Genomic DNA, 22,666 nt, shown 5'->3' on the forward strand with positions numbered 1-22,666 from the left:
AGCCTTTTTTTTAGTTTTATTCTGTCCCTTATCTCTTTCATTGTACATAGCTTTTTTTTTCTGTGAAATGGAGTTTTTCTCTCTCTGGGGTATAAATACATGTCTTTGAAATTCCCTCTATTATGAGTTAAATTGTATTCATGTCCAAGTTCAGCTCCAATTCATTTCCTTATGGTTTTGTTATAATATCTGACAAAAGGTGTAAATTTTATACAGTAACATTTTGGAATTTTGATTTCAAAATAGAGGCAAATGGGTATTGGTTACATCTGTGAAGAGCTTTCTTTTAACAAAACTGTTGGATTTTTTAGAATAATGACTAAATCCAGCATTTATTTTTCAAAACTCAGGTGACTACAGACTCCTGTATTGTTAATGAAAAATATTCATAATGTTAGATTTATTACAGGTAAAGTAACCATGACATTGGCTTTATTTTAATGTCAGAAGAATCTAGGATTGAACAAGTTTTATATTCAGTTCAGAAGGCACCAGAATTGAGTTTAGAAACAATTTTAGTTTCTCTCCTGGAAGGTGTTTAGGCTACTTCAGGGATTTGTTACCTTAATAGAAGAGTTCAATTTGTGAAACTTTCAAACTAGGTGAATGTGGTTGAAATCTGTAGGTTATTAAAACTGTAGAAACTTCATGTCAGTAGGTCTGGAAAGGACTCAAATTGTCTTGTCAGTCCATTGCAAATAAGTGTCAGTAATCAGCTAAGTAGAACCCCAAGGAGTTTAGATAAGGGGGTAAATTTTCTGGACTGGAGTTTCTGCAATGGCTAGTGTCAGGAAACTGGTTGAAACTGTGTTTTGCTGTATAATTCAAGATTGCTATAACTGTATTCTGTATGTAAATAGATTGGATTACATTTATATCTGTTGCACAATAACATCTGTACTGTTGTTAAACAAAATCTGAAGCGTTGTGAATATGTCTCAATGGCAAACTGATAAACCATCATATGATCTAGCATGTCTGATTTCATTCTGGGATATGACTTCCCCAGTAGTAAAAAATGGTTTGGATCACAACAAGTGAGAGCTCTTGACTGAGATCAGAATTTATTTAGTTTAAGAGAGATCTGTGTCTCTTAAAGAAATAAATATGTGGAGGGTCTGAATATAAAACAAGAATGTAGTGGTTGAGTTTATTGCACTGTTTGGATTTGCAAAATAGCTTTGAATGTTACTTAGATATTTTTGTGAGTAGAAGACATAACACAGTGGATTATTTGAAATCTTTGACTAAAGTTAGACTGAGGGGCCTAGCAGAAAAATTGACAGTAGAAATAAAAACAGGATCTCATAAGGTTGAAATGCTTAAAGTGATTACACAACATTCAGAATTAGACGGAAAACCTGAAGTGAGGATGTCACTGATAGAATTTGCTGGGATACAGTTAGAAAATAAAAGACTTGAGTTAAAAGGAAAAAGGAAAGAGAGCCAGAGAAATTAAAAGACCTGCATTCGAAGAAGGAAGAAAAGAGAACTGCTTATGGCACACTGCTAGAATTATTACAATTCAAATCTCAATAATATTTGGCTCATTCCAACATTCTTTTGTGGGATTTAATCTTTAACAAGTAGCGTGAGCAATTGTCTGTGCAGATTTAGGACAATTTTTGATTCTGATTACCTGATCTGATTAACATTTGTCTGACACATGTAGTTATAGAGTCATAGAGTCATACAGCATGAAAACAAACCCTTCGGTCCAACTTGTCCATGCTGATGAAGTTTTCCAAACTAAACTAGTCCCACTTGCCATCGCTGATAAATCCCCAATTCTGACCTGATGATAGAGGGAAGGTCATTGATGAAGTAGCTGAAGATATTTGGGCACTACCCTGACGAATTCCTGTAGAAACTCCTGGAACTGAGCTGAGTGACCCCCAACAATTATCCATGTAAATTAGCTGGAGTAAACCACTATCACAGACAACGATCTTATTAGAGACAACTATGCTTATGTTGTTTCTGATAAGATACCTAGACAGTTGTAGTTGAAAACTATGAGAAAGGCACAAATGACGTGAAAAATGACGGAGGTGCATAAACTGCAGCTTAATTAGTCAAGATATGGTGATCCTTGAACAAAACTTGATATTTTGCTTGAATGATCGGAACACGTTAAACAGTACTTTAGCATTGCATTGCGGGCTAGTTAGCTCAGTTGGCTAGCACATGTTTCAGTTTAATGGCTATAACATGGTTACTTGATTGCTGCCCTTGTGGTCTAGTGATAGTGTCCCTATCTCTGAATCAGGAGGCCAAGGCTCAAGATCCACATACTCCAGAGGTGTACAATAACATCTGAATCAGGATGATCAGAAAATATCTGGGCTCCATTCCTGTTCTAGCTAAGGTAAATTCACACTTGTCTCGCCACCACCTATTCAAAAAAAAATGCTACAGCACTTAACTATACTTCAGTCAATAATTACCAAGGAACCTTCTGGCAGAGAACATAACCTTGCATCAATTTTAACTACTTACTGAATCAATATAACATTTTAACCAATCTGTCCATATACTGTCAAAGTACAAGCATCATTAAGGCAGCCCACAACTATCATACTTGTATACCTAGCATACTTTGTGGCCAATATAATTCATTAAGTTTCATTCATTATTCTCATCTTCAGAATTATCTTTCTCATGTGCTGGTTCAAGAACTCTACCTCTTCACATTGTGGTTTAGTGAGCTGCCCAAAGCTTAAAGACATATCTAAAGCTCTAACTAACTGTCCTCCAACATTCATTTGCCTGACATTGCTATTCTCATACTATACCTGCTAAAATGCCAGACTTGCAAAATGTGCTTTTATCCTCATTCAGCCAATCTTTGACTTTTCTATTCCATTGACACCTGTTTCTAGCACCTGAGTCATTTCGAAATCTGGCAGTTATGAAATCTTGTATTCTTCATGTCATTGTTGAACTTGTTACATATTAGTTTAAGGAACTGAGTCTTGCCCAAGATTTTTAAAGGGTGGGGGTCATTTGATATTTCTTTTTCCAAGAATTAAACATCAGTTAGAACTAGTAGCCAGTCCATCTGAGACACCCAAGCACCCTCTAGCAACTTCAACTGCTAATACCAATTCAGGCCTCCAAGTCTATGATTTTCTTTCATAGAATAGCAAATATCTGTTTAATTTTTACCAGGTCTGAAAGGTATTTAACAGATCCCCTTTCTCATAGATTTGACCCAGTCTATTAGAAGGCTCAAACCCTCACTGGCCAATTGATAGGCATCCAGTTCACAAAACACTTGAGTTGATTTTACTTATGACAACACCGAAGCCATAGCTTGTTTCCTCCTTAGTACAGATGTAACTGGTGCCCACGTTTTAGTTTTCTCTTCTGCTGGTCATATAGGCAACATCTAAGAACATCAGAGGAAAATTATAATCACTTCAATAATTCACCCTTGCTTCCTGCCATTGTCCAGAACAGTCACAAGGATTACTAGCTTACTCTCTAAAATTTTTTTTTAAGTTTCTAACCTTCAAGCAACAATTCTCTACCATCACGTTAGACACCAGAAACCCAAGTGATGAAGGATAGACTGGAGCCAATATTTACATGTTATCATGAGCATTTTTTTTGTACAAATGTGAATGCTTTTCCCCTTAACCAACAAATGCAGTTTTCTCTCTGGCATATTCATAGGTATGCAAGAGAATGTTTACTTAATGCTCTCCACCTGCATATAATTAAATATAATTAATACAAAATTTACATTCAGCTTAGTTTATTCTATAAAATATATAACCAGTGATAAAGGAAAATACCAATGAAGGTGTTCAGGTTGAGTGTTTTCAGGTTAAGTTCCTCATATTATTGTGAAAAAAAATTTGCTGCTTTTAGTGGTTACTAGAAATAACATCAATCTTATTTTTGACCTCTGGATGTCATGACTATGTCAGAAAGACAAATAGCTGACAAAAAGTGTTTCCGAAACCACAATAACAAACCTCAATAGATTAGTTTCTGCTCTTTTTATTATCACTCCTCATGGCTCTGGCAGATATCCTGAATGCTTGTCAGGATGTGGCACACCCTCAACTCATGATTTTCCATTTATTAAAATTAATGATGGAAAATCACAGGCTGGTGATGCATCTTTTCCTGAAATGGTCTCCCAGTGTGCAATTGGGAAATGGCTTATTGTATCAGTAAAGAACCAAGGCACAGCTGTCCAACTCATTTCTAAAAACATGGGAAGTGGCACAAAGAAACCACAGAAAATGAATTATCACAGTTGACATTTATAAATATTCTGTCTGGCAGTCACAATACATGTGGACATTGTCATTCTCCACACTCAGGTTGAGAATTATCACATTCTTTGTCACAGTTAAAATTTTGTCAATTCAACTGAATGGTGTCTTTTTGTCTTTTTCCATCATTGGTAAATTATATGGACTGCACTGACGTGTTCTGAGTATTGTCGATACACAGGGGCAAGGTGAAGACAGCATCCATAATACATCTCTCTCAAGCACATTGACACAGAACTTTGACCATGAAATGCCTATTTTTTCACGGATGAAAAAAAGTGTTGATGTGTCCAGTCTGGCAGGTCACACACGTATGCTCATCCCATATTGAAAATTCACCACCTGCTATATTAGAGGAAACTCCTTCATTAGTATCAAAGATGAAAAGTCTAGCACATCTGAATAGGTGTCCCTATTTTGTTGTCAAACTTTCTCCCGAAATTGGACTGCCCCCAGCATCTGACCAATTGTACGTTAAAGTCACTCAGTAATTTATCACCATAATCGGCCAAAGGCATGCCAGCATTGCTATTTAAAGAGTTTGCTGTTTTTATGCAGGTGAACTGCTGGCTTATTCTTTGGATGACCAATAAATATATTAACTTTCTCTTGCCTGGATTCTATCTCCTACAACTGACTTGTGACTTTGGCTTTGCTGGACCACTTTATCAAAGCAGTTTTGATGCAATCCAGGATAGTCTGCTAAGGTTGCTTCAGTGGTGGGAGGATAAAGGGGAATAATTAAGAAGACAGGAAAGAGTAAGCGAAGCTTTGAAAGATGGAGGAGATGAGCATGTGATAGACTTTATACCAAGAGCAATTTGAGGTTATCTGCTACATGTCTGATAACTTTTTCATCAGGAGGCAGCAGCCTTCATTATCACATGGGCAGCAAGAAAGGCACAAACAGAATGAAGAACAGCACAAGGAGAAGAAAGGGTGACAGCAATAGCAATCACCAATGCTCCGAGTTGTTATTGTTCTTAGACAATTGCTAGTCCAATAATACCTAGTGTAAACCTCACTTTCCAACTCCAGTACAGCAGCAATCCTACATAAATTTTATTTGTGGGTAACATTTAAGGTGTTGTAAAGCTAAAGGGTAAGGAAACCATACCTTGACTGACCTTGACAAGTTTGCAGTAACCCTTTTTAACTCAGTAGAATGACTAAGAAGAATGGGGCAAGAGTCTGGGGAAAGTCCAACAAAACTTTATTGAGCACTTTATCAAGGAATAACAATATTTATTAGACTTTACTGTTGTACTTTAATTAAATACTATCAAATTCTATCAGTCCCTTCGCAAGACTCTTGAGTAAACCTCTAAGTAAATCTCTAAGTAAACAATCTCAAATCTACCCTAGTTATCTACTTCTGACATGTGCTTCTGTGGATTTGCTAGACCTTATCCACAGGTCCCTACCACTGTATTTGAGCTGTTTGTCTCAACTGGTAATACCCTTTCAATAAGCTGGGAGAAGTTGTTCCTCAGTCTTTGAGGGTTGTCTGATGTTCCAGGATCTGCAATTATTGATTTGGACCTCCCCTCTCGCCTCGGGCTGGTTCTAGTTCTCAGGTTGTCTCACCAAAGTGGTCTCTCTAGAGACGCTATTGAAGAAGGTACAAAAAGCAGTGCGAGCTAGGGCTGCAAATTGCCCCTTCACAGCCTTCTTGAAGATTCTGTGGTATGTGTCCAATACTAGTATTGGGCAGGAATATCTAATAGGGTGGCTACTTTCCATATTCAGAAGTTGCAGAACATTATTTTGAACTTTTGACTGTCAAGCTATGCCTCCGGCATCCTACTGAGCTAGATGTCACCATGTCAGCGAAGCTTTCTTCTCACAGAACAGATTCATTTGGAGGTATAATCAATGGTTTGTTCTGAAACAATGTGGCCATTAGCATCTGGCCAGGCAGTTCCTGGCCTGTCCAGTTTCAACAGGAAGTTGATTGTCCAAGACCTAGCTGCATGAATACTGAGTGTCCAGCTGTGCAGTTTGCAATTTGCAAAGTGCAGTTAGGTTTAAACTTGGCTTCCACATTTTGAGTTTTTATCCATGCTCGTGATACATGTTTCTGTAACAATGCTGGAGGTCATGGGCCACCTGATCACAAAGGCATGTTTGTAACATCGCCTTGAGGACTATGATTTTCCTCAGCGATGACCTTTCTATGCTCTGATGACCAAGGTATTTCTTCCATAGGAAACATGATGTGCTGTCAAGCCCTAGCCTTCTCCAGTCACAGCATCCTCTTGTCAAAGACACCTGCTGTAATATGTGCATGATCTTGTCTGGCATGAGTGATAGCAAATAAGTTTGTGATAGCCTTATAGTAGATGATTTGGATGAATGGGCCAAAGGTATGGTAGCTAAATTTGCTGTTGATGCAAAAATAGGTTGGAAAGCGAGTGGTGAAGAGGAAATGCGGATGTTACAGAGGGATATAGTTTGGTTAAATGAGTGAGTGATGATCTGGTAGATGGAGGGGAATGTGGGAAAATGTGAAGTTGTCCATGTCGGTGGGAAAAGAAGGAAAAAGCATATTATTTAAAAGATGAGAGATTGTTGAGAGCTGAGATGTCCTAATACACCTAAAAGTTACAGCAAGGTACAGCAAGTGATTGGGAAAGCTAATAGAATTACATTGTTTATTATGATGGCAATTGGTGTTACAAGTAAGGAAGTAAAGCATCAACCAAGCAGGGCATTGGTGAAACCACATCTGGTGTACAGTGTACAGTACTGGTCTCCTTATTTAAGGAAGGACATAAATGTGTTAATAACATTTCTAAGAAGGCTTACTAGACGAATACTTAGAATGGGTCAGTTATGAGGAAAGGTTGGACAGGCTTGGCTTATACCCACTAGCGTTCAGAAGAGTAAGAGGTAACTTGATCGAAACCTACAAGATCCTAAAAGGTCTTGACAGGGTGCATGTGGAAAAGATGTTTCCTAGAACTAGCGATTACTGATTAAAATCTAAAGGTCACCCACATAAGACAGAAATTAGGAGAAATTTTCTCCCACAGAGGGTTGAGAGTCTTCAAAACCCTCTTCCTCAAAATTTGATGGAAACAGAACCTTTGAATCTTTATCAGGCAGAGGTAAATAGTTTATCGATCAGGAAAAAGGATGAAAGGTTGTCATTAGTAGGTAGGAATGTGGAGTAATTAGTTCAGCCATGATCTTACTGGAAGGTAAATCAAGAGCTTAGAGACTCACCCTGCTCTTAATTCACATAATTGCATATATGTTCAAATATTTAAAAAATTTGACTGTCATAGCTGAATAGTTTGTTGTTTGTAAGATATACAACGGAAGAAAGAAATTGTTGCAAAATTTTCAATCAATTCTCAGTTTGTTTGATGTCACTTTGGAGGCACTAGGCCAGGCATGAGAGTGTAAGGGGAATGAGCTGGAGGGATGTTTTGTGCAGTGACCGTAGGATGATGACAGGATAGGGCATTATTGTAAGTTGAGACTACAGGTGGTGGAGGTGTGGTCAAAAAGATAGCCGAGTTAGGATTCATAACTTGACAAGTCAGATGAGGGGTTTATTGTTTTTGCTATTTGGAAAAACTTTGGCATTAGCCTTTGTTGCAGCCTCTTCCCATCAATAGCCGAGAGGTTGCCAAACTGGCTTTGAACTTTCAGCTCTGGGACCTCCTTTCTCCTGTTAAGTCCTGTTCCATCTGGCCCAGTGCCTCCAATATGACGTCAAGCAAACTGAGAATTGATTGAAAATTTTGCAACCATTTCTTTCAACAAAATATTTCTCCCTGCCTGCAGCCTGTGTGCACTTCCTCTTTAACAGGTACCAGCTGCCATTAAGTGGCATCAGTAAAGCCCACTTTCCTCCCATCCAAACCCCAAACATGCATACAGCCAAATAATAGCTTTGGCTGGATGTTTGACTTCTCAATTTTATGTTGACACACTAAATTTAAAGGTTTATGCTTCAGAATTATTCCGAGGTACAACAGAGGACATCAACAGCATCAGCTGTCCTTAGATGTATAAAACAACCCACTTGCTCGAAGGGCAATTATGATTTTGTATATCACTGACATACTTTGGAAAAGTGCAGCATTGTGCAAGAACTATGCGCTTTATTTTATTGCCCAGACACTGTAAAAATCTTTTACAGGATACAGGCATCGCTGGCTAGACCAACATTTATTGCGCATCCCTAATTACCTTTGAGAAGGTGGTGGTGGCATGTCACTTTATTGAAATGCTGCAGTTTATGTATCATGGATATTGTGGAGATATAAATAAAGTTAGGTGAATAATGGATGACTGTAGCTAAGTACATGTTAAGACTTATTCATCCTGTGTGACACACAACAAAAAGTCTTATTTTCAGTCAGCTAGGAATAAATGACACAGCTCAATCATATTTCTTCTTGTTAATTGTAGCCTCCAGAGGAGATATATGCACCTCAATCTGTAATTGAGGACACAATGATACCAGTGGGTGCTTACAAGTTACCTCTCGTGTGCTTTATCTTATGACAGCTCTCCATTGGTTCTCCTACTCATTTGAATGACAGAGGAATTGTCGTTGGTTATACTATTGCTGTATTGTTAGTTATATGTGAAAAATAATAGCTTCTCAGCAATTGCTACAGGCATTTGTGAATATTTAATCAGAACGAGGAAAAACATAAAGACATGCAAAAGCAGTCTCCTGAGTTTTTCATACTTTTTTTGGTGTATTTGTTATAAGGCATACAGCTCACTATGTTGTATGAGCTGCCCCTCATGATGGAAGTTGCTGCAAGATTACGTCATTGAAACTGTTCTGCCTACAAGTCCATATGAAATCATCGTGTGGGTGTTGCATTTGCTCAGTGTTAACCCTTTCAGACCCATATACAAGAGTACTGCTCTCGTAATGCTATCCACAGATGTACAAACACGACCCACATGTTTTAAGAACAATTGTGATTTTATATATTAATAACAGTGCTATAGATTGGAAGAGTACATTATATTGTAAGATCTGAGCATTTTGTTATATTGCCCACAGATTTAAAAAAATTCTTTCACAGAATATGGGCATCATTGGCTAGAACAACATTTATTACCCATTCTTGATTACCTTTGAGAAACTGGTGGTGGCATGTCACTTTACTAAACGGCTGCAGCCTGTGTATCATGGATATTGTAGAGGTATAAATAAAGTTAGGTGACTAATGGATATCTGCAGATAAATACATATTTACTTGTATTTCACATATCCCCATTTATGTGGGGGAGAAAAGACGCATCAGTGAATTTCTGCCCATCGGTATCTGATATGCATCAGCTATGTGCAAGACCTCGCTACTGCACAGGTCCTTAAAAACATTAACTGTACATTTCAGTTCATATAATTATTGTCTGCACTGACATAAGATGAGTGCATTGGTACAAGATGCATAGCCTGCTTTGTATAATCTTCAAAAACTATTAGGTGTCATTTTGCCAATGTTTTGGGGCATTCACATCAGGCTATTCACAATAGAACTATGGTAACATGACGATAACACAGCCTTCAAAGGTAACTGAACTCTATTAAGTAACATTGTGACATGATCATCACTTCAGTTTGTAAGAATTGCACGAGAAGCAATTTGGTAAATTTTAAAAAATAATCAGAATCAAAAAAGGAACAAAAACTGATTGCATTTGTATATTCTTAAACAAGGGTGTGGCAAAGCTCATAAAAAAAACATGATTCATAAGCAAAAACGGGAATTGCAGCATTAAGTCGTTTGATCAAATCAAACTGAAATCTCAGAGAATCGCAAAGTCCAGAAGCACGCACAGGTCATTAATCACGTTAATGCTACACAATAGCATTATATACCCATATGTAAACTGGATTTGACACCATCATATTTGCCAAGTATATTTATGATATACATTTTTTGCTACATGGCTCTAGAAGAAAATTCTTATTCCAATAAATATCAAACTGTGGTAATGGATTGCTATTTTGTCAAGAGGTTTTGAGCTGAGAATAAAGTCAATCAACAAGTGTCATCTGCTGAATTGCACTGCAAGTGAAATATGCTGCAAACCACATAATAAGTATTTTAGGTTTACTACCAGCAAAAGACTGATTTACCACTTGGGCAGCTGTCAGGCAGCTAAGTTCCTGAAAAACTAGCCTGGAACAAAATATTCTGCTGAAACTCCAACATACTCACCATTGTTCTAAGATTATGCTGGAGCTATAGTTTTTGATTTATGTTAAACTTGATTATAACTTTGGAGGTCTAAAAGATATTCTGATTTTGGCTATCATGGTTAATTATGCAGTGCATGCCCTGTATACAAAGCAAAGAAAATGCTTCTTTGTTTGCACATGTTATATGTAGCAACATTTGAAAGAATCTTTTAAGGAACATATTTTAAATTTTGCCACAAATGTGTGAGACATTTTGTACAAGGTCAAGAATGTGACAGAAAACTGCTTAAGCTATGTTTTTCAAAATCCTTTTGATGAAATCAGAGTGCTGAGTTAATGGATTTCCAGTCATATAGACAATGGGGATAATAGGGTTGCTATAGGTTTGGTGCCGAACAATATTCATGCCTAGTGCACAATTACAGGTGGAAAGAATTAATTAGGATCACTATTTTCATGAGAAGTGTGAACAGATGATGTAAAAGTAAAACAAAGAACTGCTGATGCTGGTGATCTGAAACAGGGCAGCAGGAATTCCTGCAGAAATTCAGCAGGTCTGGCAGCATCTATGGCGAGAAAGCAGAGTTAAAATTTCAAATCTGGTGTCTCTACATCAGAGCCAATAGCAGCTAGGAGAAAGTGGTACTTATAGTGAAGACGGGGTTGGAGAAGTTGCTGGGTGAGAGGTGAGTGGATAGGTGGGAACAGAGTCCAGAGAGTGAGAGGGAGAGAGAGAGAGAGAGATGAAAGTGTTAGGTAGACTAGGGCATTGTTCTTAGTAAGGCAGGACAGAAAGGAAGCTGACTAAGTGACAATAAGGCTAAGAACAGGAGAGAATGGGTAGGCTGAGAGCAACCTCTGTTGAGTCTAGGAATACTACAGCAAATAACTTGCCTCCTGACTCCCCAAAGGCTGTCCATCATCGACAGGGCATGTCAGGAGTGTGATGGGATAATCCTGTCTTGCCTGGATGAGTGCAGCTCCAACAACACTCAAGAAGCCTGACACCATCCAGGATAAAGCGGCTGCTTGATTGGTTTGATCACATCCTCAAGCATCCACTCCCTCCACCACTGACACTAAGGAGCAGCAGTGTGTACTATCTACAACATGCATTGCAGAAATTGACCAAAGATACTCAGATAGCATATTCCAAACCCACAACCACTTTCATCTGAAAGGACAAGGGCAGCAAATATATGGGAACACCATCACCTGCAAGTTCCCGTCAAAGCTACTCACCATTCTGGCTTGGAAATGTATCACTGTTCCTTCACTGGGTCAAAATTCTGGAATTCCCTCCTTAATGGCATTGTGGGTCAACCCATAGCAGGTGGATCGCAGCAGATCAAGAAGGCAGCTCACCACCACCTTCTTAAGGGCAACTAAGGATGGGCAAGAAATGCTGGCCAGCCAGCGACGCTCACATCCCACAAACGAATAAAAATAATGTGATGTGATAATAGTCCTAAAAGTGGGTGAGAATGGTTTGGCTGTGCTGGAATCAACCCATGTCATGACAGGACCAGGATGTGGGTTGGATAAAAAACATGGAAGGACATGACCAGGCACGAACGCTATTGAAATTATTGTTGAGTCTTAGAGTTTACTGTGTCTCCAAACGAAAGATGAGATGCTGTTCTTCAGGCTTGTGCCAAGGCTTGCTAGAGCACTGAAGCAGGCCTGAGGTAGAAATGTTGGCAGGGTAACACGGCTATCAGCACTGCCATATTGACATGCTCTTTTCCCCAGATACACAGACAGGCTATTTGTCATGGTTATCAGGAGGGATCTGTCCAGCGCTGGGTGGGCTTGTGGTGTGTTGGTCACTTCTTGCTGTACCACACACTGAGATATCAATCTAACATCTACAGTCTGTGCGAATTGTCTGTGTAGTAAACACACTGCACATTTATTCAATAAAATAGTTGTGTCAAACAGTGGGTCGGGGCTAGTTCTCAGTTCAGTCAAAGGTGGGGCTCCTATTAGTCAGGATGCCCCAGTACCATCAGTCACTGGCACAGTCCAGGAGCTTGGCCATAGTTAGTTATCCACTTAGGCCAGTCATGGTCAGGAGGTATATCTGACACTGGTCTGGGAAGTGGGGAATAGTCAGTCCTGTAGAACAAGAAATCAGGCCATTCGGGAGCTGTAAACACAGTAGTCGGGGCATAGGGGCAGCTTGCTGAATTCAGTCAGAGGACGAAAAGTCTGGAAGTTCATGTGTTGATTGTTGAGGAGGGTGAAGCAGAGGTTAGAAAGTGTTGGCTGTAGGGGAAAGGAAGGCCTGCCAAAGGGGATGTGGCAGTCAAAGCATGGGGTGTGTGGATTAGAAGGCCAAAGCATGTGTTGAGTGGGAGATAAGGACAGCAACTGGAAGAAATTCAGTATAGTCGGGTAGGTGCAACAGCATCAGAGGGCATAGTAGATTATGGGAGGAGAATTATTTACAGTGACCACCATCGTCTCTCCACAGGGGGAGTATAGAGGAGCAAAATCTATTGGGGCTCATGAACAGGGAGGGCATTTGAAAAGAACTTCATTTTGGTTTCTACCTCAGCGAAATGGGCTGGTGTGAGGTAAAAGGGTGACATGGAGGCTGCGGTGTCGGGGATATCTGTAGACCAGGAGGAACCTGGTATTTGCAGTGGTCACCGCAAACTCTGTTCCCTTCCCACACTTGCCTTTGTCTAGATGCTAAAGGCATCTGGACAATTGTTGGGACAACACCCCTTCCAACCAGGAAGACAAGTAACAGGCTTTCTACTGGGCAATGAGGGATATTTCCTCAAACAATGGTTCATAACTCCTGCCAGAAATCTGGACAGAACTGTAGACCATGCTTACAATGAGATCAATGCTGTCTCAAGAAAGAAAACTGAAAAGAACAACCACAGGACTAAGTCACAGATCTTTGAGCAGCGGTCCAGATTGGGATCATCTGCTCTATGATCCATAGCTTTGCCACCAGAAGGGACATGCCTTTATCATCACTTAGCCAAAAGGAACTTGAGCAGAAGCAAAGGAACAGGAGTGACATTGATTGCCAGTGCCCCCAGCTATGAGATCTCTTAGAGAACAATTGAGTCAAGAGGCCTTCAGTTAAATCATACTATCCCCTTTCCACAATCTTTTCACCATCTTCCTAACTTCACCTGATGAAGGGACTATGCTCCAAAAGCTTGTGATTTCAAATAAATCTGTTGGACTATAACCTGGTGTCATATGACTTCTGAGTTTGTCCACCCCAGTCCAACACCAGCACTTCCTAACTTCTGACATCTGACAGCCTTACTTCACAAGAGCTCATCTGAATGTTTTTTTACTTCACTGCAAGGATAAACACCGATACTAAATTTATTAAACACACAATTCTTTATCTAAGAATCAACAAAAATAATTCTGAATCACCATTGTATGAGTCAATAGTTGGCAATATTGTAAGTACCTTTTCCTGCTCAAGTATGATGTATCTCCTAGATGCTGCAGCTAATAATGCCAGGTACTCAACTTCAGGGTTGGTAGATCTGACATGCATAATGGACAAACTCAAGTAACTTTAGCCCTTGAGGCCTGGCTCCAGACATAGCTTACTGCCATGGGCATTGGGCAATCTGTGTGAGCCAGTTGTGTGGTACTTGAAAAATGAAAGTAGGCTGATCAAACTTCCAAGCTAATCACCATTCTGACTTGGAAATGTATCACCATTCCTTCAGCGTCGCTGGGTCAAAATCCTGGAATTCCCTCCCTAAGGGCATTGTGGGTCTACCTGCAGCAGATAGACTTTAGCAGTATAAGAAAGCAACTCACTACCACTTTCTCAAGGGCAACTGGGGACAGGCAATAAATGCTGACCCAGCTGGTGATGCCCACATCCCACAAGTGAATTAAAAAATGTTAAACTAATATACCTGTCCAGTTAGTTCATGGTGACATTATAAAACTCATGGTTGATTTCAAAGAACAGAAAGAAACCTGGCCAACATTCCTTCCCAATATTTAGCACCAGCAAAATGTATTTTGTCAGTCATTCATTTTCCTATTGTTAGTGGCATGTTGCGCACACCGAGCTGACTGATGCATTTATCTTCATAACATCAACCACAGAACTTCTGCAAGCAATTCATTTGTAGGACACATTGAGGTGGTTTACTATGAGAAAGGACAGATAAACAGAAACGTTGTTATAATGAGAATGCATGGGGATGACTCACCATCTGATTTGTTATCCTTCCCTGTGGAGAAGTACTTGGCTCAGATGGGCTGACTGAGAGTGAGAAATCACCAAGTACGAAATTATGGATACAGCCCAGACTCACATCCTTAACGTCTTTACATAACGTATTGGTACATTATGTGCTGTGTCACCAGAACATAACTCCAAATCTTTCAATCCAATTATGAGACTGGTGCTTTCCCACAGAATGAAGGGGAGAAATAACAGTCTGAAAAAAAACACAACCTGTTCTCTTCTTGAATAGCCCCTGGTAACTGAGTAACTCATTCAATGGAGAAATTAGTAGAATTCTGAAGTAGACCACCAACTCAGAGAGGTTTGTATGAGAGCTGAACTGAGAATATGCTTCGAGTTTATATTTTGTAAATGTTTGTATATCTTTTCCTCTCAAGTTGTTGTGAGCATGAAATGTGATTTATGAACAGCTCATCGGTTACATTATGAGGATGAAGGGAAAGATTATCCTCATGACTTGTATCCTAGGTTTGGTTTTGGTAGAATTAATTTGTAAAGAGGAAAAAACAAATGAGTAGATTCAGGGAGCAAGTAGGAAAACCAAAGAACAAGAAAGTAAGAAACTAATCAGCTAAGCATACCTCACAAGCAAAGTAGCAATGATATAGAAGTAACAGAGAAGAAAGAAACATGGAAATGAAGGAGAAAATTAGGAGACAGAACTTTGATTGGAAACAGGGACAAATTGATGTATGTTGAAACATGGGTGCAATGCTGACTAATTAAGTTGTGTGTTGGCAGTCCCCCAGTTAACATGAGTGTTCAGAAACATTACTAAGTTCATGGGTCCACTCATTTGGTGCACTCACTGCCTGGGCAATGATGAAGCTGTAGCTGTAATTGACAGGATATGGCTGCTGCTGGATTTATTACTTGACAGTAAATGTTGCTTGAAGGTGATTCTGGATTAACTTTAATACATGTGAACATTGATCCTAAAATGTTTTTGGTCAGGAATTCCCGGGTTTTACAGTATAAGAACAAGAATCAGCCTCCTTATCATTATTAATAACGTACAATAAATGATTCAGAAAAGCTTAATGGAGGAAACAATTACAGGTGTCTGAGTTCAGTTTTGCATTATCTATTTCCTTTTGTGAAGCTTTCCATCTATTTGGTTAATTTGCTAATATATCCATGTGTATAATCTCCTTTATCATTATACGTGAAACCTCATTAAATGTCATCTCAAAACCAAACATAGATTATGTTCACTGGACAGCTTTGTCAAGCAAATTTTGTTCTTTTAAAAGAATTTCGTTAGATCAGTAAATTATAGGTCGTTGTTTCCAAGTTAACATGGACTGCTTCTTCTAGCTATTTTCTAACCAACCTGTTCAGAGACATTATGACATTCCCCTGGAGAAGGTGATCTTGAACCTGGGCCTCTGGCAACACAAGAGCCCTTTCTCTATCTCTTCTATTTTTTGTGCTTTGTAGATAAACAGTGCCAACATTCTGTAGATTGCTATTAAACATTTCAATGTCAGTTACCAGGTACAGCTTATAAACCCCTACAATATTAATAAAATCCTTTGTATTTTTATTGAGACTTTAGGTGTTTCCTGCTTATTCCAGCTGTCCTTTATATAACCCTTGATTTTTTTTAAAATTATACATGTCTTATTGATGTCCACATTGATCTCAGAGCTAAAATTGGAATTTCTCTACAGTCATTCTTTTATGTAGCCTGCTAAGAGAGGCTGATTGCTCACAAGCTTTTGCCAAAGCAATACTTTAACTAGGTGGAAAGAAAAAATGAAAGAAGCCTTTAAATTTATATAATACCTGACATGACCTTAGATCATCCCAAACAGCTTTCTATCCAATATGTATACCTTTGAAGTTTCATCATTGTTATCATGTAAAAAATGCGGCAACCAACTGACTCATAGATAAACAGCAATATGCCAATGACTAATAAATTTTTATTTATGATGGTTAAGGGATAATTATTAACAAAGGACATCAGGAAGAAATCGTCGCTTGTTTTTTATTCGGAATATTGCCTTGGAATATTTTACGTCTGTCTGAAAATGAAAGTTTTGTTCAATGTTTTGTCTGAAAGATGGCACCATGGCCAATGCAGCACTTTCAGTACCATACTAGAATTTGTTGAAATATTTGTGCTCAAGTCTCTGGAATGGGGTAATAGTGCTACCACCTAAGCCTCAGCTCATATCGAGAGAAGATGCCCGAGGTTATTATCCTGATTCTTTCTTCCCACACTGTGGGATATATCTGGCATTCGGTAACCTAGCTGGACAACACAGGCTGGCTCAGGAATTTGACATAAGCGATATATTGGTCACAGAGCCCACCCACACCATGTTAAAATATGAATCCAGTTTGAATTGTAATATTTTATAAGGTGGAGTTTGCTGTAACACTTGTTCATGCCAACAAGTTCTCCACATGGTGAACTCACAGTATCATTTGTGCCATTGAAACAGCTGCTTAGCAGAACCCAAGCAGTTTCCCACATGGCATGAGAAGGAAAAGTTAGCAGGGAAGCCTACTTAAAATGGTCTCCTCACATCTTCTACCATCCAAAGAAAAATTTACTTTGGCACTGCTTTAGATAGTTAAAGGAGCAGGATAAAAAGGTATTGAAATTTAAAAGTGTATAGACATACTTAGCTTCTTTTGTTTTTGAGATCTAATTTGAAATTTGTATTCTTTTACACAGGTCTTTGCCTTTATGGGCTGTATTTAATACAGGCAATGGGGATCTCACCATCTGCTGGATACCTAGTGAGAGCCCATGTCACCTCTTTTAGGGAAGGCACACCAAATTAATTACCAGCAGGAAAATCAAGTAAAACTGGAGAATGACATCTATTGTTTCAACTCATCTTATATACTACTGAATAGCTCTCCTGTTCAACAAATATATTTATTTCCAAGTATTAATATTTATTTTTTCCCTTTTGGTCTCACTCTAATGCTGAGTAAAAATTGGCTGGGATGTAAAACCAGCATTTCATCTGAAATCCTAATGGACTGGTTCAATTGTATCAAGTAATTTCCAGTGATTGAGGGATCTAGATGCAGGGGACATTGATTCCAAATTAAGTGAAGCAAATTTAGGACAGACAGCAGGAGAAATTTTTTTTTTACACAAAAAGGTTGTGAGCCTGTAAGATATGTGACTGGAGCTAGTAATAGAAGCAGAAGCCACCAATTTTACCTCTTTCCATCAACTCTGGTGGTGAGCAATTAAAATTCACACATTCTTTCCTCTCTCAGTGTGATCGATAGCAGTTCAAAATTATAAGCTACAAGGATGCCAACTCCAGGTGGATGGGGCCCTGTCTAGATATGCCAGTTTGTTTTTGATGTTGTCATTAGACTCTGGTCTATTAGATTTTCTAGACTCTGCTACTTTAACCTGCAGCTGACGTTGGAGTGAACAGTGATCGTTTCCTCACCAGAGAGCAGCAGCCAGGGACAGAAGTGGCCCAGTGAGGTATGTTTTTAATATTTTATTTTCTTTCTTGCGGTCTCAAAAAGCAGGAGTGCCATTCCTGCAGAGAAGTAAGAGGTAAGATCAATAGGTATGAGGAAAGGATGAGAATGAGGAGTTGCGGTTGAATATCAAACATGAACTTATTGAATGACAGACCCCAATAGAAGGACTGTATGACATATTAGGGATAGCAAAATTGCATACAAATTACACAAACATTTGCCATTCCATTGTAGAGCAGACAAACCATTGAGGCCAAAGAGAGAACTGAACATTTAAAATGGTAGGATTTTTGGTCTCCCTGCTATATGAAGGATGTTGTGAAACTTGAAAGGGTTTAGAAAAGATTTACAAGGATATTGCCAGGGTTGGAGGATTTGATCTATAGGGATAGGCTGAATAGGCTGGGGCTATTTTCCCTGGATAGTCAGAGGCTGAGGGGTAACCTTACAGAAGTTTATAAAATCAAGAGGGGCATGGATACGATAAATAGACAAGGTCTTTTCACCGGGGTGGGGGAGTCCAAAACGAGAGGACATAGGTTTAAAGTGAGAGGGGAAAGATTTACAAGGGCCCTAAGGGGCAACATTTTCACATCGAGTGTGGTGTGTGTATGGAATGAGCTGCCAGAGGAAATGGTGGAGGCTGGTACACTTATAACATTTAAAAGGCATCTGGATGGGTATATGAATAGGAAGGGTTTAGAAGGATATGAGCCAAATTCTGGCAAATTAGACTAGATTTATTTAGGATATCTTGTCTGCATGGACGCGTTGGACCTAATGGTCAGTTTCCGTGCTGTACATCTCTATGACCCTATAACTCTATTCAGTCCTAAGCGTTCAGGAGTATGACCTACTCCTGCTCCTATTTCTTATGCTATCGTGGTGCTTTGGGTCAGGGGAAGTCGCAGCATGAGAGCAAATCTGGGGACAATGACTCACTATTCAAGTAGTTTTTGCTCTTCCAACCTTTGTGGGTGAAGGAGCCAAAATGAACTCTTGCAGAGTTCTATTAAAATGGCATACAGAGGATACCAGAGCAATTAGCAGACTCCAGGAATTCCTGCAACAATGTAAGGTCAAAGATTTGTATACCCAATGAGGGGCAACCACTAATTCAGTGACACCCTGTGTTATGCAGTAACAAAGCAATTCATTAGCTTTTCTGAAATGTTTTCTTTCTGAGGATTTTGGCATTGCTGGCTAGCCAAGTATTTATTGTCCATGCCTGATTGCTATTGAGAATTTGGTAGTCAGCCATCTTCCTGAACTGCTGCAGTCCTGGTGACGTGTAGGTGTATCTACAGTGTTGTTAGGAGGTGAGTTCTAGGATCTGAACCCAGTTACAATGAAGGAACAGTGATAGAGTTCCATGTTAGGGTGGCATGTAACTTGGGGGAGGAATTTGTGGCTGGAGGTGTCAGCATTTATCCACTGTCCTTATTCTTCTACCTGGTAGAGGTCATGAGTTTGGATGTTGCTGTCATGGTATCCTTGATGATTTAGTAGTCCTTTATGTAGATGGTACACTGCTGATACTCTGTGTCCATGATGGAGGGTGTGAATGTTGAAGGTGGTCCTCCAACAGCAGGACAGCTGCTTTGGCCTTCTTCAGTGCAGTTGGAGCTGCATTCACTCAGGCAAGTGAGCCATATTCCATCATCACTTGTGCTTTGTGGATGGTGGACAGACTTTGAGTAGTTAGCAGGTGAGTTACTCATTGCAGATACCCCAGTCTCTGACCTGCAGCCACAATATTTAAATGGCTGGTCCAGTTCAGTTTCTGGTCAATATTACTCTTCTCCCCAACTCCAAAAATGATGACAATGGCACATTCAGCAGTGGTAATGTCATTCAATGTCAAGGGGAGATGGTTATATTTATTCTTGTTGGAGATAGTCACTGCCTGTTACCTGTGTGACATGAGTGTTGATAATCAAAAGTAGATTGATGCGGCAATAGTTGACCAAATTGGACTTTTCCTGCTTTTGTGTAGAGGACATGCCTGGGCAATTCTCCACTGGGTAAATACAAGTTTTGTAGCTATACTGAAACAGCTTGGCTGGACAGGTTCTGGAGCACAAGTCTTCTATGCTATTGCTGGAATATTGTCGGGGCACATAGCCTTTGCAATATCCAAAGTCTTCAGTGTTTCATAGTATCATGTGATGTAATTAAAGTGGTTAAAGGCTGATTTCTGTGACACTGGGGGCCTCTGGAGCAGACCAAGATGGATCATCCACTCAGCACTGGCTGAAGATGGTTGCAAATGCTTTAGCCTTGTCTTTTACACTTATATGCTGGTCTTCCGCATCATTGAGGATGGCAATATTTTTGGAGGCTACTCCTTTTATTAGTTTTTTTATGTGTCTACCCTCAATGTGCATTTGTTGGTGAGATTTGGAAGAATCTTTTACAGAAGAATGAAACAAAAACAAAAAAGTAGCAATGGAGAAAAACAACATTACGTTTAAATTTGGCCCATCATTTTTCTTGTTGATCTGTTTTTCAATTTCTTTCTCTCTTGGAAAGTGTTTTAATTTTCACTTCCTCCTGAACATTCAAAGTTCTGGGAATAATATATCTTTCTTAAATTGATAGGAATTGCAATGATAAATTACTGATATCTTTGTATTGAAGCATAAGATTATAAATGCTGAGAGAATCAGCAAAATGCCATAATACCACAAATTAACAACACCCCTACATAATTGTTTTACCTGCCTCACGCACTGAGACCAAATAAGAGACCCATTGTTGCTCAAAAATTATTCTTGCTATAATAGCAAATCAGAAATTTTTAACAAGTAATGACTACATTGTATTTTGTCAAACAATTGAAGTTTATCACTCAACAAACCAACCATAATTTCATTCCTTTGTTAACATTTCAATGTGGACCTTAACATGTCAGTCACATAATGAGGTGTGAGATGAAGAGGACATGAGTGAGGCAAACAGCAAAAGACTGCAGTTTTATAAACATACACTGTATAAAGGCTGTTGTAGTGTTCATTTGTGCTGTTGTATTTTGAAACACGAAGTCATCATTAAAGCAGAAAGTGCTGGAAATTATCAGCAGATCAGGCAATATCAGTAGAGAAAAAAACAGAGTTAATTGGCTGAATTTCACTGACTATGAGAAAGTGGGAAGGTGTGCAGGCTTGTGAAATTGCAGTCCCCAACACCATCCTGTCATCAGGGCATTTTACCAATAGCAATGCTGGCAGTAGACAGGTGGCTTGTCCCAAAGAGGTGAGAAGCTAATTTTCATACTGAAAGGTACACTTCAGGTCCTATCAACATGGTATCTGCCTGGCACAGGGAGTGCTGCTACCTTATAAATAAAGGCTGCCTCCCAGCAGCAGCCTTGAGGCAACGTCTTGTGGGTCAGAGAATGGATTGTGAATAGGGAAGGCAGGCCCCGAGACCCACCAGAAGGTTTTCTCCTCTACCGCTTGGTCCCATGAATTTACTTCCTTGTGATCCTGACATATCCTGCATTCCTCTAGTAGTGACCACTTCTGGTGGTGCTGCTGAGTTTTCAGCGCTGCCAGTTCTGTGAACTGTGAAAACCTTGCTACTGTTCTTAATTGGATGGGTGAGCCCACAGAAGCCAATCAGCAGGCGCCCTATGGTGAAATTTTTGAGTGGTCCCATCTTGCATCCCCATGTCCCTCGCTCTGCTGATAAAGTGCACCCAACAATTCAGATCAATGAAAAATCTGATTAAAGATTAGTGACATGAAAAATGAACTCCAGATGTCTCTCCCCAGAAGCTGGGTTACCAATTGAGTACTTCCAACATTTTCTTTCTTTTTGTTTTAGATTCCTAAAATTTGCATTTTTTATTCATCTTATTAAGTAATCAGCATTCTTATTTTTATTGAGGATCATGAAAGGGAAATCATATTTGACTAATTCAGAGTTTTTCAGGGAAGCAAGAAGCATCACAGATAAAGAGGAACCTGTAGATGTGGTATACTTGGATTTCCAAAAGTTATTTGATACAGTGCCACGTCGAAGATTATTACGAAAAATCAGAGCTCATGGGGTAGCTGGCAAAATAATAACATAGATAAGTGATAAACTAATGGGAAACAGAAAGTAAGCAGAAATGTATCATTTTTGGGTTGGCAAGCTGGTGAAGTTACACAATGATCAGTACAGGGGCTTCAAATTTTATAAGCAATATCAATGATTTGGATGAAGGAAATTAATGTATGGTTACTAATTTTGCTGATGACCCAAAGATAGGTGGGACCGTAGGTTATGCAGAGGACATGAGGAGTACGCAAAAACATAGTTATCTTAGCTGAGTAGGCAAACTTTTATCATGTGTTTTGATGCCATTCTATGAGTTTATGTTCAAGACAGACTGGTCGAGGAGAAGGCAAAGCCATGAACTTTCTTCAGGCTGACCCTTCAATGTAACACTATTTATTATACGGTCATACTGAATACTGCTAC

This window comes from Rhincodon typus, chromosome 4 (assembly GCF_021869965.1).
Source record: "Rhincodon typus isolate 14 chromosome 4, sRhiTyp1.1, whole genome shotgun sequence".
NCBI lineage: Eukaryota > Metazoa > Chordata > Chondrichthyes > Orectolobiformes > Rhincodontidae > Rhincodon > Rhincodon typus.